Below are 5,903 nucleotides of genomic sequence, written 5' to 3'. Positions count from 1 at the left end.
GCCGGCCGCGGGGGCGCGCTCCCGGGGCTGCGGGCTGCGGACGCCGCTCCCCGGGGTCCCGGGCGAGACGCGGCGCCTCCGGCTCCCGCGCCGCACTGCAGAGCGCGGACCCGGAGCGAGGCCTCGAGGCACGGCGCCGAGACGACCCACTTAAGCTGTGCAATTGGAAAGGTCAAGGGACGGGCGAGACCGGGGCTGAAGTCCGTGGAGTAGTGGCCGAGAGCAGGGTCCCGGCAGCCAGACCGCCGCGCGCTTCCTTTCGGGCTCCTCCGACGCTGTCAGAGCTAGAGGACGCTCTGATTTTCTCTGTGCCTCAGTTTCTTCGCCTGTAAAGCGACATAAGCGTACCTGCCTCATAGAGTCGTCACCTGGAACCAGCAAGTGCCTGGTAATAGTGCAACATGACCGTGCAATAAAATGGTATTGCTTCTGACCAAAAAAAAATCACATTTCTGTCATTTTCCGGGAACTTGAGGTGTCCCAATCAGCACTACTTTAAATAGGCTACTGTCTCAGATCCCATTGCTGCTTAAAACTTCCCAAATGTTCATCTTTTGTCCCATCTTTCTCTAGGTCAGCTTTCCTTTTTTGTATCATGGAAATTGTCAAAAGAGTTTTAATCTCCAGAGTCTCCCCTTAAGAGGTGCCATAAAAAGGTGAATGATGTAAACTTTCCAACACTGTAATTAGCTGACAGTTAAATGATTTATTCAATAGAAGCTAGAAAAGTTATGGTGTGCAAATAACAAAGGCTTCCTGTCCTTGATTCCAGGAACTAGAATGACTAAAGCTGGCAACTCTGCACCACTGTTATCTCTTTTCCAGCCGGTGAAAACAGACACCAAAAAACTGGGTGCTATGTGCATTAGGGATGGACAGAGGGATGGAAAGAGGAGGCGGGGTATCAGACCCTGTTGAAGGATGCAGACTTTAGTAACTGTGTGTCAGACCGGGTCTCAGATGGTCTCCAAGGTTCCTTGTAGCTTACAAGTATTGTGATCTTATCCGCACACTCTGTAAATTTATACTTCCTTTTGGCTATTCATTCAAACCAAATTAGCGAAGACTAGTGTTTCAAAAGCCTGATCCCAAACTGGCATAAATAGTTTGATATATGAATTGCGGTAAAAACAGGTCAAGAGTTGGCAGGCCGCAGGAAACTTTTTCAACACCCACGCACTTCTCGAAAGGTACTGGAATGCTCTGATTAGTGATTACTGAAACAGATACCTGAATTTCTGAAAGGCAGGAGCCCCCCCACTCAGAGCTTTGTGGCCCCTATTGGACCACAGTTTGCTTTACGCATGGTACAGCCCCAATAAATGTTTATTGAATCAAAGTGCCATGTTTGTGGCTCAGTGCTCATCATTTAAGGTGACCTTGGAAGCACAGAGATACACGAGAAATGTTACTCCAGGGACATCACTGCAAACATCAACAGGAACTCCAAGTCACTAGTAAATAGGATTTTGGAATGAACAACCCTGGCCACAGGCTTATTTGGCAAAATAATGTGGAAATTTCAGATATGTTTTTCTACAACTTATATGGGTAATTTTTTAAACTTTATTTTGGACCTAATTATGAGCACCACTGATTAAATTTTATGCTTCAATAATAGCACGCTGACTCTATAATACAGTGAAAGTTCAGAAATCCCCACATTTTCCCCCAACTCAGAGGGTCACTGGTGAGTTTCGGTTACTTCAATACAAAACCAGTATTTGTTCTCAGGTATAACTTCAGGGGCTTGCCATAGTTTTTTTGTATATTTCAGTATCTCAGAGCTACTGTTAAACTACAAACACAGATTTTTATTTTATATCCCCAGAGTAGGACTTCACCCTGGGGTAAGCATGCAGATTCACTTATCTGTGGCATATGATAAACATAAATTGTACATCAGTGACAAATAAAGGTAGAATCGTTTTTCCCCTAAACCAGCGATGGGCAAACTTTTTCTACAGAGGAAACATGAAGGCAATGGTCGACAGTATCCAACAGGATGAGCATGCCTGTGTTCCGCTGAGAACTCGTGGAAGTAACTGGATTTGACCCGCAAGGACATATTTTGCTGACCCCTAAATAATTCTATTAGATTCACACCATTTTTTGTATCCACTCCAATGTGAAATGCCAGATATTAAAATACAAAGGGTAAAAGCTTGATACCAATAAAGCACCAAATAGTCAAGAAAATGTACAGAGTCTGTTCATGTCACCAGTTAAAATATTTCACAGACACCAAGGGTTTAGAACTACATCTCATGTACTATAATGGCATAAGATGGATGGATATTTGCCTTTCATTTTTGCAAAAGCTAGGAGTTATGACAATGGAAATACTTAAAATGTTGACAGAGGTACGAATGCATGTTTAAACCCACCACGGGATGCCATGGTAACGAAAGCCAGAAGTACAATTGGAGGGGAGAACATAAGAATATAGAACATAGAAAAAAAAAACTCTCCAAAGCAAATCAGCCATCCCTCACTGCCATCCTCAGAGTGTGGATAACAGTATAGGTCCTGTAAATTGAGAATTCGAAATGCGAATCCATGGCTATTTGATCCATTCAGGTTTTTTTTTTTTTAAATAGGGGTAAGCAGATAGCTCCCTGAGGAGGGAAGTGGGGGAAGAGGGGACAATAAAGCTGTGGACATTCTCATCCTCACTAGCACCAATACTTTTCTGAAATTTCATAAGGAAGCAATGCTCGTCCATTGGTTAGGAAAGTCACCTCCAATGATACTGCATGGAATTTTTCTTCACTGTTGGGGAAAAAAAAACAGACCAGTCAGTATCTGCGCACCCAGTGTAAGTACAAACGCAATGGAGGATCAACAACCACATCCACGCTGCTCCTAAGAAAAAGTTTTCCTTTGGTCCAAAAGAAAACTTATTGATGCGGAGCAAGGAAAAAGTTCATGGAAGGGCTGTGAACCCCGTAAAACAGTAAGATGTTGTATACACAGTTTGTTTCTTACAACCGTCTGGGGTTGTCTTGTTCATTTATCTGTTTACTTGGGGGGGGGTTCTATCCTAAGAATGCACATGTCACGAGACCGGAGAACCTAATCTGTCTTCTTCCCTATTCTTTCCTGTGGTCCAGATCAGTATCTGGTACAGAATCAGCTCTCCATAAATAATTGTAGAAGGAATAAAGGAAGAGGAGGAGGGAAAGAGAGAGGAAAGAACAAAGATACACAGATATCCATTTTCTCTGGGTAGAAGCTTCCTAACTTTCATCATCTGCTCAGAAGGGTCTGTGATACACACTCACAAGTAAGTAAGAATGGCTAGTTTTCAACTACAAAGTCCGCCTCTCGTTATCTCTTCTGCCCTTTGGTTCACCAGACACTCTGCTCACATAGCAAATGGTTATCATGGTTTGCCAGAAATCTACAATGATGCTGGGTCATTTGGAGAGTGTCTCATTATGTTTTTATAGCTTTAGAGAATTGCTTCTGCCTGCTCAACTTTAAGTCACCATACTTAAAGTCTCCGTTTGACTCCCTCGTAGATGCTATGCCCTTTATTTTTTAAATCTCATCAGAGTTGTGTTAAAAAGAACTGTTAAGGTATTGAAATAAATTATTTCAAGGCATTTTTGTCCCCCAATTGGGGTGATAAAACTTTTGCCTCTGTATGTATGGTTTTCTAATTAACTTTTAAACCCTTGTGTCCACAAATCTATGTAAGTTGTGTAGTAGCTGATTTTGAAAGATGCCCCCCCACAGTGACCCATGACTCCGGGGTCCCCATCTGTGCGTATCATCCTCCTGTTGACTCTGGGCTGACCAAAAGAACAGGGCAGAAGTGATGCTGAATATTTCCTAAGACCAGATGATCAGAAATCTTACAGCTTTTGCCTGGGTCTCTGAAATACTTATCCTTAGTGCACCCCCTCCCAGAACTCAGCCCCCATGTTTTTTGAAATAAATTTTTAATGTTTTATCTGTGTGGGGGTGGGGGGCAGGGCAGACACAGAATCCCAAGCAGGCTCCAGGTTCTGAGCTGTCAACACAGAGCCTGACATGGGGCTCAAACTCACAAACTGCAAGATCATGACCTGAGCCAAAGTCGGACACTTAACCGACTGAACTTCCCAGGTGCCCCTCAGCTTCCATGCTGAGGACACAATAGGTGGGGACCTGTCTGTACTGAGCCCCCAGCCAATCGCCAGCTTCCACTGCTAGGCATGTGGGTGAGTCAGCCTGGGCATCCAGTGCAGATGAGCCTTCAGATGCCTTGAGGACCAACTCTGCGAATCCATGGGAAACCCCAAATAAGGACATCTCAGGTGAGCCCTGTCAACCCATGGGGCCATGAAAGCAAAAATTAATTGTTGTTTTAGTCACTGAAACAGCCTGCTGTGTTATCCACATACTGATAACTGGAATAAGTTGATTAAAAATAAAGTTGCTAAGGCTATATTTAGCTGTAGTTAAGCTAAGACCTTAATAAATAACTTCATCAAAATAAGAGAAATGCTGCATAAGAAGGTCAAGTTCTAGAAGAACAAGGTGAGCCTTAAGATCCTAAGGTATCCCTTGCTGATTTTGTCTGGCTTCTTCCCTGGAGGCGGGGCGGCTCTCTGGACACTGTAAAACAATGTAACAACCCTAATCTTTTGGTGTCTGCAAAGTAAATACACTTGCAATTACGTTTGACTTACACAGACATGAAATAAGTCCCCGCCCACATGCTTCAGCTAAAAAAGGAAAGGAGTGGTCACAAGTACCCAGATTAAAGAGTCAATTAAAATGAGACAATAGATGAAAAAAAAATTTTTTTTTATCTACTCAGCTTTCCTTTTCTATTTGCTAACACTTTATGAAGACTGCAGGTCCATAATTCCTAATCAGCACTTTTGAAAGCTAAAAAGCTCTGGGAACCAAAAGCGGTGGGGGGGGTTTCTCTCTAAGTTTGGCACCTAAATTCATTTGGTTGCAACTGGACTTTCCGTTGGCTGTTTATGGTCTTTATTTGATATGAACACTCATCCCGCTGCGGAACTACCGGTGTGTTGGTGACAAAGCCCTGGCCCAGATCCCACTCCTGCCTGCCCCTCAAGTAATATGCAGTGTATGTGCTGTGTCACCCTTCTAGAAACCAAAACTTCTAAGTTCCAAAACAGTTTTGGTTTCAGACCTGAAGCAGACTTTATTAGAGACCCGAAGTAACATTTTTTTTGTGCAAGGGTGGGGTGATATTAATGTGGGGTCATTCATTGAACACTCGATTCAGACAGCCTGAGTTCAAATTCCCACTCCACTGTGTGCCATCTCTAAGACCACAAGTAAGCCTCTGACTCAGTTTCCCCCTCGGCAAAATGAAGATAGTAATAAAAATTACCTCATAGGGTTCTTAGAGCACTAAATGGGGTTATCCATGTAAAGGGCTTATCCCAATGACCAAAAATTAGTAAACACTCAACAAATGTTAACTCTTATTGTATTATGATTACATGTAAGCTTTTTTATATAAATTCAACAAAACTAATAATATCTCCCTTACGGCTTAGTGAGGAAAAAGGAAAAAAAGAAACTACTCAAGGTATTGCCAGCAGGAAGATATTTAACACAGGGAATCAGAGGTACAAAATCTCGGGAAGGAGTGAATGGGGGAAAGGGACCAGCACTGAGTCCTGAGTTATTCCACAGCAGGCGTGGATCTGATCACTGTCAGGAAGCTGCTGCACCCAGAAGCTGAAGTCACAGGAAATGACATGAAATCATTGCCAATGCCGCAGCTGCCTTGCATCTTAGAAGCTGGTAACTGCCAGGGGCACTCTCTGGAGTCTAGCTTCACTGCAAAAATGCATGTCTGTCAAACGCTTATGTCAGCCACTGCTGTCAGAGGAACAGTGTGACACCCCCATGCCATTCAAAGCCCGGGC

This window comes from Suricata suricatta, chromosome 10 (assembly GCF_006229205.1).
Source record: "Suricata suricatta isolate VVHF042 chromosome 10, meerkat_22Aug2017_6uvM2_HiC, whole genome shotgun sequence".
NCBI classification, from domain to species: domain Eukaryota; kingdom Metazoa; phylum Chordata; class Mammalia; order Carnivora; family Herpestidae; genus Suricata; species Suricata suricatta.
This window is presented reverse-complemented; position numbering follows the sequence as displayed.